Source organism: Panthera onca, chromosome E3 (assembly GCF_046562875.1).
Source record: "Panthera onca isolate mPanOnc1 chromosome E3, mPanOnc1 haplotype 2, whole genome shotgun sequence".
Lineage (NCBI taxonomy): Eukaryota > Metazoa > Chordata > Mammalia > Carnivora > Felidae > Panthera > Panthera onca.
Window position 1 is genome coordinate 9498637 of NC_138354.1, and position 10172 is coordinate 9508808.

A 10172-nucleotide genomic window follows, 5' to 3' on the forward strand; every position below is an offset into this window, starting at 1 on the left:
CTCAAGATCATACTTGTCAGTGGCAGGGCCTGGTCCAAAACCAGGATGAGCACACGGTGGGCCCTTGGCACAGCCTGGGGCCCGACTGGCTCATTGCGAAGGCTGGTGAGCACAGCCACAGGCAGGAACCTATGCTAACTGGACACCAGCAGACGGCAGCCTGCTGAGCAGGACAGGGGGTGCTGGGGCTGGCTCTGTGGGAAGGCTTCCTATGTAAGAAGTCAGCTGAGGGTAGGCAGGTGCTATAAGGAATAAAGCAGGGACGGGGGGTGAGAAAGCTCAGAGTGCTGTTTTAGACATGGGGCATCTCTGATGAGTGCACAAGTAGGGTGAGACCTGGAAGAAGTCAGGGAGTAAGCCATGCATACATCTGGGGGAGAAGCCTCCAGGCAACCAGAGCAGCAGGTGCAAAGGCCCCGGGAGGCGGGGAGAGCATGCTCCACACTCAGCCCTGGACTCAAGTGCTCAGCACAAAATGGGCTGCTTTGAAAGCCAGGGGCTCACTGTCTCCCCTAACCAATGAGCCTGGGCTGGAGGGAGCGTCAGCTGAAGCACAGAGGAAAGATCCAGACTTCACCTGGCCGTGTGTCCCAGCTGTACGACCTTGGACAGGGCTCTTCTTCCATCTGTGCCCCTAGGTCAGGTGCAGGGGCCCAGTGACTGTAGAGATTGGCCAGATGTCCCCAGATCTTCTGGCACTCAGTAGACAGTCAGTATCGAGTTTTCTCGGAAGACCGAGCTGCAAAACAAAGAAACCGGAGGGGTGCTGGGGAGGGACTAGGTCCCATTAGCAGCTACAAGATTTGGGTGCCCCCCAAACCCCATCAGGGCAGCTACTTGGTGTCTTTCTCCCAGGCCAGAGGCCAAGAGCACTGAAGAGCTGTTCTCTAGAGACAGAACCACTAGTCCCCCTATCCCGCTCCCAGCCTCCTGGACCACCAGGGTAGGAGTGAGAAGTGAAGGCCAAAGGCAGGGATTTCCAAGTGACCCTCAAGAGTTAAATGACAGAGGGGCGCCTGGGTGTCTCAGTTGATTAGGCGTCCAACTTCGGCTCAGGTCCTGATCTCATGGTTTGTGAGTTTGAGCCCCACATAGGGCTCTGTGCTGACAGCTTGGAGCCTGGAGCCTGCTTCGGAGTCTGTGTGTGACAGCTTGGAGCCTGGAGCCTGCTTCGGAGTCTGTGTGTGTGTCTCTCTCTCTGCACCCCCCACCCCACTTGTGCTCTGTCTCTCAAAAATAAATAAATGTAAAAAAAAAAAAAGTTAAATGGCAGCTTTGCTTATGGTGGGGAGGGGGCTGGGTGAGAGGAGGGGGTCCTGAGGGGTCAGAAGGAAGGGGAGCTCCCTTTGAAGGGAGGGGAGACAGGGTGCCATGGGGGCAAGGACATGGGGTCAAGACAAAGACGAAGGCACTCAGTCCCCCCGCCCCCACACATGCACACACAGGCACATAGATATGTGAACAAGTATGCACGTACATACACATAGAAACACGTGCGTGCACACACAATACACGTATCCACATAGGCGCACATGCATGCACACAGGAAACGTGCATGCACACATGTTCACACACGCACACACACATGCACAGAGCTCGGAGAAGACCCGTGTTGGTTAAGCCATGTTCAGCAGAGACGTTTTGGCTCTCGGCCCGGCAAGCCCCCCTCCCTGGTTGTGGGGCAGTCTGAACAGTAGGAAGAGCAGGGCAGGACCAGCGAGCTGAAGACCTAAGTGTCCATCAAGACTCTGCCTTTACCGAACACGTCACTTCCTTCCCTGAGCCTCAATATGCTCATCCATAAAATGGTAGTAAGAGTCGTGCCTCCCAGGGTTGGGTGACAGGCTCAGGACCCCCGAAGGCCCACTGGAGAGAATGAAGCCAGATCTCAGGACTTAGCTCAGGATTTTTGCCTTTCAGGACCGGTGATGGGGGTTGGGGCCAGGCTCCCTAAAGCTGGAGAGGGCTGGAACTGTTACCTAACACCACCCAGAGCCTCCCAGGGCCAGCAGCAACCTAAGCTCCAGCTCCCTTCTCCCTGTGGCCCAATGTAACAGGACTCCCAGCCGGAGCCTGGGTCTCAGGAAAGCTTAACCTCTCCCAGGTGCAGAAACCACCAGAAGCTCAGGGGCGGGAGGGGCCCAGGGCCTGCAGGGAGGCCCAGGCTTCTTGCATTAGGACTGGGATTGCAGCGTGAGGGGTTGGGGCTGACACATCCACCCCAAACACTCCAGAGAGCTTGCTAACACTAAGGGGTACTGAGCCACATTGGCTCAAGAGGCCCGGGCAGAAGCTGACACAGGGCCAGCATGGGACGGGGCTGTCCTCATCCAGAGAAGGCAGTCTCTAGAAGCGATGGGACGCTCCATGCAGCTTCAGGACAGGATTCTTTCCTCTCAGGACCAGAGGCGATCAAAAGGCCTTTCCCGCACAGTCAGCACTGTCCCTGAGATGAACCAGCCGGCACAAGGACCTTTCCCACTGGAGAATGGGTGAATCACTACACCGTGTCCCCTCCACCTTCAAACGTTTCCACTAGCTCCCATGTTGAACACACACACACACACACACACACACACACACACACACACACAGATGCAACCACCCTGGTGCCTCACTCACATGCTCACTCCTCCCCAGTCCATTATGGGGTTCCCCGAGGCAAGAAAGACTGATGGGATGCAGGTATTGGGAGCCACCACCCACCCCAGACCCCAGGAGAGGCTCCCTCTCTGCATCCCAGGTAAGAAGAAGAGAAATCAGATTAGTGGAATTTGACACCTGTGGTTCAGGCCAGCTGTCCTCCTTTACAGGACAGGGAGGGATTCGGGCTCCCTGCTCTCCAGCATTCACGGCCAAGGCGACAGCTTTCCTCCAGATGGCAGGGCCCTGGGGATCTCTCTGGGATGGCAGGGAGGGGAAGAGTTCAGGGCAGGTGGGAGCTGGGGAGTGGGACACTCGCACGCCACCTTTCCATCCGGGGCATCTGGTTATGCCCAACCTCACCTCTAAGGCCAGGTGATCTTTCTGCACACCTGGAGCCCCGAGAGCCAAAGAGGGACCACACCTGGGAGTGGAGACCAACAAAGAACAAACATGAGGCTCAAGGGTTTTAGATTCCTTCTCTGCCAACCACAGGAACGCCCCTGGGCGGCCCAACATACGAGAGATCCAGAGAGAGAGCTGGCTCGCCCTTTGGCAGAGATTTCAGGCCTGTAGAAAGATCTGGTCTGCAGGTCCCTAAACGCCCTCCCTCCTCAAGCCCCCTGAGCCCCGGGCGCACAGTGGCCCCAGAAGCAGGCCTGTTTCAGCCTGCTTCATCGTTGGGTGATTTGTGCGGCTCCCCTCAGACTTGGGCACAAACAAGCAGAGAAGGCTCCCAGTGGTCTCCACTACCGGCAGGATTAAGTCCAAACCCCTTAGGCTGAGCCTCAGAGCCCCTCCCACCTGGCCCCTATGGTCTCTCCACATCCATGTTTCCCCGTGGACGCTTCCTCACCTCACTTTCTGGTCTAGCAGGCTAAACACATCCATCTTGGCACATACTCTCCTCCCAGAGGACCCTTCTCATTCCATCCTGGAGAGGCCTGCTCGGCCCTCCGGGCCAGGTTCGGGGATCACCTCCTCTGGGACGCCTCTCCTGGGTCCCGAAGTGCTGGCTGATCGCTTCTCTGTGCTCTGCAGGAAGTGAGCAGATGCCTCTCCTGGAGCCTCCCGGGACTAGTGTGGGTTCTGTCTCCCTTACCAGAACACAATGGGGACCAAGCCTTGCAGCCTTTGTGTGCCCAGCCCATGATGAGGCCCAGGAGGTAGCAGGTACTCAGTAACTATTTGATGAGAGAATGAATGAGTGAAGAGCGAATGAGTGAATGAGCAAAAGGGTGAGGGTGGCTGTTGCCAGGGCTCAGGTTCCCAGGATCCATCATCCTGGACCAGGTGGGCTCAGAGGACAAGTGTGGCCTCCCAAGCCATGTGCAGATTCCCAGGGCTTATTAAGCACTTATTAAGCACTTACTGTGTGCATCACCCCCCAGCCACTCAGTTCTGTTCTGAGAACATGCCTGGCCCTCTGCTCTTGTTCCTCTGTCTACCTGGAAAGGTCTTCACCCTGATCCTCTCATGGCTGCTCCTTGGATTCCTTCAGGTCTCAGTAGCAATGTGGCCTCCTCCAGGTGGCCTTCCCTGATCTAAAGTTGCCGCTCTCTGTGTCTCATCAAGCGGCTTTCCTGCCCTGTGTTGTGCTCTCGTTAATTCATGGCTTTGTTTGTCTGTTGGCTAATTGTCTTTCCCTCCCTCCCCCCCAGACACACACACACACACACACACACATGCACGCACAGATCACTAAGCTCTTGGAAGGCAGGCATTGGCCACCTTGTTCACCGCTGTGCCCCCTGAACCCAGCATAAGTGCCTGGCACACGGTAGGTATTCCATAGATGTACAGTGAATGAACACAAGCTTTGCCAGGTGGTTCCTGCCCTCCAGTGGACAGACACCTGCCGAAGAAGGCCACCTTGCACAGTTTGTCACTGATAAGCTGACAGAGCCTTTCCAGCCCCCAAGGGAGCCGCACTTGTTGGATGCACAGCACCTCAGGCCCCTCTATGCAGGCCCCTCTTGCTGGCAGCCTCCCTAAAGGCCAGGGTTCCTCTTTGTATTCTGCAGGGGAGGGGTGGAAGGTCTGCAAGGAGCGGCACCTTGCACACAAGTCAAACTCTAGAAAGAAGCATTTTTTACCCTCTCCCTCTCTGTTGTGTCTATAATCTCCCTCTACGGGGCAGGTGCAATTATCTCTTTCCAGACCAGGACCTGAGGCTCCGGGAAGCCAGGTGACTTGCCCTCATGGCCAGGGAGAGGAGCTGGAGACTCAGAAGCTCCCCTCTGCCTTCTGACCAGAGAGCCTCCCTGGGCCCTCAACCAATTCTGTGCTGCGCAACACCCCCCTGCACCGCCCCAACCTCAGTCCTGCGCAGAGACCTGGGGGCAGGGTAGGGAGCTGAAGGTCCTTGTTTATATTCACCTGGGGCTGGGTCCTAGCTCGAGTTCCTTCCCGGTGCCTCTGGCCATCTCTGCCTGCACACCCTGGTGACCTCATAGTCAAACTGCCCTAAATGGCATCCCCCCTCCCCCCCCCGCCATGCCCCTGCCTGCAGACCACTTCCCTCTTCTGGCCCTCCTATTTGCAGCAGGACACCAGTCACCCATGTTCAAATTTCACTCCTTTCCCCCTTCCCACCCTCCTCTCCCTCCCATCGCACGAGAGCAGAATGCTCTGGAGTCAACAGGTTGCAAGTGGGGAGGTGGCGAGGGGTGGGGTGGGGGCCTTGGGCAGACTCGTGCCCTGCTCTACCTGCAGCTGGTGGGGGGGCCCCTGGGGGCTCCGAGCAGGACGGTGATGTGCCAAATGGAGGCTTCTGGGGAGAGGAACCTGCCTGTATCTGCCTCCTGGAGCTGGTGGAACAAATCACCACAACTGGGTGGCTTCAGACAACAATTTTTTTCTCAGTCCTGAAGTCCAGAAGTCCAAAATCGAGGCATCGACAGGGCCATGCTTCCTCAGAAAGCTCTACGAAGGAATCTTTCCCTTGCTTCTTCCTAGCTTCTGGTAGATTCTAGAGATTGTTGGTGTTCCTTGGCTTATAGACTCATCCTCCAGTGTCTGCCTTGTCTTCACACGGCTGCCCTCTCCCTGGCCCTGTATTTTCACGGGGCTTCTCTTTTTTTTTTAAATTTTTTTAACTTTTTTATTTTTTTTAAATTTACATCCAAATTAGTTAGCATCTAGTGCAACAATAATTTCAGGAGTAGATTCCTTAGTGCCCCTTACCCATTTAGTCCATCCCCCCTCCCACAACCCCCCCAGTAACCCTCAGTTTGTTCTCCATATTTGAGTCTCTTCTGTTTTGTCCCCCTCCCTGTTTTTATATTATTTTTGTTTCCCTTCCCTTACGTTCATCTGTTTTGTCTCTTAAAGTCCTCATATGAGTGAAGTCATATGATATTTGTCTTTCTCTGACTGATTTCACTTAGCATAATACCCTCTAGTTCCATCCACATAGTTGCAAATGGCAAGATTTCATTCTTTTTGATCCCTGAGTAATACTCCATTGTATATATAGACCACATCTTCTTTATCCATTCATCCATCGATGGGCATTTGGGCTCTTTCCATACTTTGGCTATTGTCGATAGTGCTGCTATAAACATGGGGGTGCATGCGTCCCTTCGAAAGAGCACACCTGAATCCCGTGGATAAATGCCTAGTAGTGCAATTGCTGGGTCGTAGGGTAGTTCTATTTTTAGTTTTCTGAGGAAGCTCCCTACTGTTTTCCAGAGTGGCTGCACCAGCTTGCATTCCCATTCACGGGGCTTCTCTTAAAAGGACACCAGGTGTTGGATATAGGACCCACCTTATTCCAGTAGGACCTCATCTTAACTGGATGACATCTATAAGGACATTATTTCCAAATAAGGTCACGTTCACAGGGACGGGGGTTAGGATTTTGACATATCTTTTTGGGGAACACGGTTCAACAACCCATAGCACTGACCAAAGGGTGCCGGGTATTGGGCATGATTGAAGCTGGGCCCGGAGGCTGTTGCGCTGACGGGTGGGGGCTGAAACTTGGGTCCCTGGGGAGAGGGGGACAGTCGCCCTGGCAGTGGGTGGGCTGCTGAGGGCCCGTGTGCAGGTGCCGTGTGAGGCCACCCTGCGGCTGCCACTGGTGTCTCTCATCACCCTGGTCTGCTTCTTGCTGGGTGATGCCTGGACTCTGCCAAGGGTACAGGGGGTGTGGCCTTGCACGGGGCAAGGGGCAAGGCCAGGGTTTGGGGGAGAGAACACTTCTCTTGTGCCCTTATAGCCTCTGCTGAAATCTCTCTTCAGGAGTGGGGGTGGGGTTGGTCCCCGCAAGGGGAGGGCGATGGGATTACGGGTGGGGTGGAGGTCAGTCCCATCCAGTCTCAGGAGGGGCCCTTCTCTGCTCGCTGCTCCCCAGGGAGATCCCCGACTGCACTTTGGAATGGGTACATCTAGGCATGTCCTGGCTCCAGGGCCCGGCTCTGCCTGATGAAAGAAGGGGTCTCTCCCCAGAACCCCCAGCCATCCTGGAAGGGTGTGGAGTGCTCCCACACACCAATGCCACCACCCTCCACAGGAGAGTCTGATGGAAGAGAATCTCGGGGCGCCCTGTGAGCACCAGTGCCCCAGACTCTGTGCCTGGGCTCCTGGAGTCGGCGCATTCAAGGGGGCTCAGCTGGGCCACATGAGAGTCCTCACCTGTTCTCCCGGCTGTCCCCTAGCCCACTCTACCCAGCGACCAGAACAGTGGAGCAAAGACAAGAGTCAGAAGCCCCGGGTTCTGTGCTGGCCCCATCACCGGAGTCCCTGTGTGTCCTTAGCCGGATAAATTCCCCTCTCTGGGCCTCACATTCCTGCGTGCAGCGTGAGGGCTGGGCTCACGGTCTTCTCCAGTGTTCCCTCAGTGATGAACCTTGATGAGCCTAATTCACAGGAATGGATGGTAGGCAGGGACAGCACATGGCAGGGGAGGTTTGGGCCAGAGGGCTTCCTGTTACCTGCTATCACAAGCCGTTTTCTGAAGATTCTTGCTCAATTTAAGTTAAGACGCTTCCTGTCAGCTGTCTTGATCAATTCAGGCAGCAGGCAGTGTGTGGGCAAAGGCAGGGAGGTGGTGGGAGAGAAGATTGGAGTGGTAGGCTGGGGTCAGATTGGGCAAGGTGCAGGGGAGAGGGAGAGGATTAGGCGGCCCCCACCTGCGAAGGAACACGTATGTGTGCGTGTATATACGGCACGTACCCGTGCACAGGTCAGCTTGTACATGAATCTGTGCACGGACAGGTATGAATACATGTAGGTGTGTGCCTTAACCACATATGGGTTTTTGCAGGTGGGTACCTACCGGTTTGAACTCGATGTGTGGTGAGAGCCCAGATATGTGAGTTCAAAATGTCACATCTGTGTTTACGTGTTCCTGTGTAGGAGCCGTGTGTGTGTGTGCGCGCGCACACACGGGCCAACTGCCCTGTGCACCACGGAGGCCTGAACTGTCCCAGTGCCACCTCTGTGGGTAGCCCGCCTGGCCATTGGCTCCCGGCGGGGCTGTAGCTAGGCCCCCAGGAGAAGTGGTTCCATTAAGGAGGCAGCCTCAGGATGTGACCTGACCGTGGTTCAAGGGCAGGGTTGCACAGGCACGCCTTTGGAGATATTTCTTGGAGGAGGGGCTCTAGGCTCAAAACAGGACCCTGGAGCAAGGTCTCAGGTGGCCCAAGCTCTGGAGATGGCACGGACATCCTTGAGGTTCTAGGCTTCAGGTCGGGGCTGGGGTATCGCTCTCAGAGCTGGCAGCTGTCCAGGCATGGACCAGCAGGTCAGACTCAGGAAGCATCCTGGGATGCACTTCTGGGTGGTGCCCCTGTGGGTCTCAAGAGTCCGAAGTCCAGCACCCAACTCTGAGGCCAGCTCTCCCTCCCCCGCTCTCCCCCCACATTCCATGCTTGGGGGAACCTCATCCTCTAGGATTGTCCTGCTTCCAACCCTACTATGGGCCGCTCCCCACCCTGCTCACTGGGAGTGAACAGGTACCTTCGGGCAGGGCAGGAGCACCAGGCCTCAAGTGGGAAAGCTGTGTAACCCCAGAAAGATGCTGTGTGTGCTAGGCTGCGTTTCTCCCTCGGGCCGCTCTCACCACTTCTAGCTTGGGCTGCTGCAGCCATCTTCTTTCCCATGCACCCTCCCGGCCCCCATACTCACATGCCTCCCCTCTCCCGGCTCCTGGACTCTCCCCTTCCGGTCTTTGTTCAGGCTGTCCGCCCTCTATCCACCTGGCCCCTGCCCTTGGGCAGGTCTCCTTTAACCAACTGTGAGCGCATCGAAGGCAGGACTGGTCCTCTTCCATCTTCGTGTCCCCAGAGCCTAGCACAGGCCTGGAACTCAGCGGTTGCTCTCAGCGTTCACTACACAGAAGAACTAAGGAAAGAACAGGTGTGTGACAGAAGGAAGCCTCGCAAGGTGGGGCGTACCTGTGAATCTGATTCCCTCATAGGATAGGAGCCAGTCTTTCCCTTCTGGACCCCCAGCCTGGGGAGCCCAGCCCAGGGGATGTTTGTAGAGGCCTCCTCCCCCTGCCGACAAAGCAGGGCAACTAGACAACATCTAGAAGCTTCTCTGGCAGCAGTGAGTCCTGCCTTGCCTGGGGAGACAAGAGCAGTCTCTAACGAGCACGGAATAATGGCTTTCTCTGAAGCTGAATGCGACAGCCGTGGTTAACGCCTCTCTCCTTCCCTCTCTCTCTATGGAAGGGTGTGTGCCTGGCATCCAACCGGTCTCCAGCTCTCCAGGCTGGTCAGGAGGCCTCCCAACGAGTGCGTGAAAAGCATTGCTGAATTTCAATTCCGTATTTGGCCATCCCTCCCACCCCCGAGCTTCCAAAGGGCAGGGATCACCTGCTCACCTATCTAGATATTCAGCAAATATTTATTGAGCGCCAGCCCCATGCGTCCTGTGGACTCGCCTTTATCTCAGTCTCTCGTCCCAGCCAGAGACTTAGCACACACTCAGTGTTCATGGACAGGGGACACACTAGTGGCAGCTTCAACAGGTACATGGGGAGGGGGCTTGGGATCCCCGCCAGGCCCTAGAAAATGAGCTGCAGCCAGACCAACGGAAGCCCAGGGATCACACAGACTTGGCAGAATCTGTCTCAGAGCAGTGGTTGTTACAGGGGCCCGGGTTGGGGGCTGCTGCTGGCTGTCCTGCTGGACCCACGCTGCCTCCTGGCAAAAGTAGCAGTGGAAGAGGTGATGGGACGGAATGACCTCTGAGTCCCCTCCAGCCGTGCTACTCAGGGACCTGTGACAGGGCCCGTCAGCCTGATCATCCCCACAGCCCCCACAGCGATGACCAGCCAGTCCACGTAGTAAGCCGGACACAAGGGATGTGGCCCTGTCACACCGGGAACACGTGGTCCTCGTACCTGCTTCTGGACAGAGGCCTGGAACTGGAGTGTCGGGGAAACGTTTGCAGAGACACACAGAAGACTGCACTCACTGACACCGTGGGACCGGTGCCCCAGGTGCTTGAACAGAGGCCCCAGGCCGGGCCCTGCCAGACTCGCTCTATGCTTGCAGACAACTCTCAGCTGTGGCCTA